Genomic DNA, 2022 nt, shown 5'->3' on the forward strand with positions numbered 1-2022 from the left:
TCCAGTTGCTCTGAGTACAGCCTACACACATCTGGCTCATAATTTGCCAGCTTCTGCAATCACAACAGCCTGTACCTGTACCAGTCATTCAAGTCTTCATTGCCCTCAGTCACCTTGCTAATAAGTCTGATCTACAGATTTGACATTGACCAGGGTCCAAAACCTCCTGAGTCATTCCTCTGATGATTTTTAAGTTTCTGTGAGACTCTTTAGTAAATTATGGAACTCAAACACTCAGATAGGAATCAGAGTAACTGACAGAGGAATAATTGATATTAACAATGATAAAGAGTTACAGCAGTTTAAAAAAGTGTGGACATGTGAGACAGTTTTAATCCATACCTCATAGGAATCAGTATTGTACTAATCTTCTAAAAAGAAATTATTCAAGAACAATGAAAATAACTTTTAAAAACAGTTGCAATAAAACTTTTCCAGATTAACAAAAGTTCTACTATTTCATTATATTTCATTAGCCTTTCTTTTTAGTAAATGTTAAAGAAAGAGCTGCAAGTAAAAAAAAAAAATAAAAAAATCACTGTAACACAAAAAAAATCCCCAATTATAGCATATCTCTATAAACAACTGTAGAAATATCTGTAAGAATGTCGTTATATTTTGTTATGCAAATCTGAACATCAGTTAAAAAGCCCTGGTGGCATAGTTGTTGTTACGTGCCATCGAGTGTCTTGCGACACATAGTGACCCTATGTACAACAGCCCTAAACTCTGCTGTCCTGTGCCAATCGCACTGTTTCTGACACTCCCATCCCGATTACCCCAGTCACTGAATCAATCCACCTCACAGAGGTCCTTCCCCTCCAGCGTTGTCTCTCCACCCTCCCAAGCATGATGTCCTTTCCAAGGACCGGTCTCTCCTTACAACATGTCCAAAGTATGTTAGATGGAGCCTCAGAATCCTTGTCTCCAAGGAGCCACCCGGTTATGCATCAAAGAGTTGCACAATGATCAGGGAGGATAGAAGGTGGCATAGTACTTATTGAAAAAAAAATATATATCTACCACTTGTCCTTTAAGAGAAAGATGAATGGTGTCTTTCTGTAGAGATTTACAAACTTTGAAACCCAATGGAGGATCACTATTGGTTGGAACTGACTCAAAGAAGTATGTTTACAAAACAATTCAATTTTATGTATATTCAGTTCACAGTGTAGACAACTAGAACGCACCAACAGATCTGTGCATAATAATAATAAGGTCCATCAAATATACAGAAGAAGATGATATTTTGCTAGCTTTATCTCATAATCTATGAAAGGTTCTTGAAAGACCCAGATAACTTGTCTCACACTTCTGCAATGATGAGACACTTTTACTGCTGAGGAAACTAGAAATTCATACACATCAATTTATAGCTATTTGATTGGGATTAAAAATTTGTTTTCACCAATACATTTATTGGCATATTGAGGAAAGATTCTTCCAACAAAATTATTAAAAATTTAGAAGTTTTCAAATATATGAAATTTGATTTGATACTTCAAAAACATTCTCTAAAGATAAACCTTGTTGAACTTGTTTTGTGCACATTTTAAGTCACATAGAACCAATTAATAACTATTGACAAGAAGCTGCACTACAATTTTAAAGATAGGTTATTCTAATCCACCAGCTGCTTCTGGGAGAAGGATGGCAATTGACTGGCTCTTAAAATCCACCAGAGGGTCAGGTGTGAGTTAATTCCTACTCAACAGTATACCACAACAACAGTTTCATATTAAGACTGTGAAAACAAACCTACATGGATGAAATATCTAAGTTTGAATCAAGTTGGGTAAAAATTTTCCAAACATTTGTGAAAAATTTTATGAGCTCCTTAATATGAAAATTAATAGAAAAATCTGATACTTGAGACAGTTCTAAAAATAGGGTCTTAAAATATTAACATCTATCAGTGTTTATGGAATTATTAACTATATATATAGAAAGAGACCTTCCTACCAAAGGCTTCCTTAAACACTTGTGATTATTCTTACACCTCCCATTACTAAATGCACTCCA

Source organism: Elephantulus edwardii, unplaced genomic scaffold, assembly GCF_000299155.1.
Source record: "Elephantulus edwardii isolate Elephantulus edwardi_28Jun2011 unplaced genomic scaffold, EleEdw1.0 scaffold00058, whole genome shotgun sequence".
Classification (NCBI taxonomy): Eukaryota; Metazoa; Chordata; class Mammalia; order Macroscelidea; family Macroscelididae; genus Elephantulus; species Elephantulus edwardii.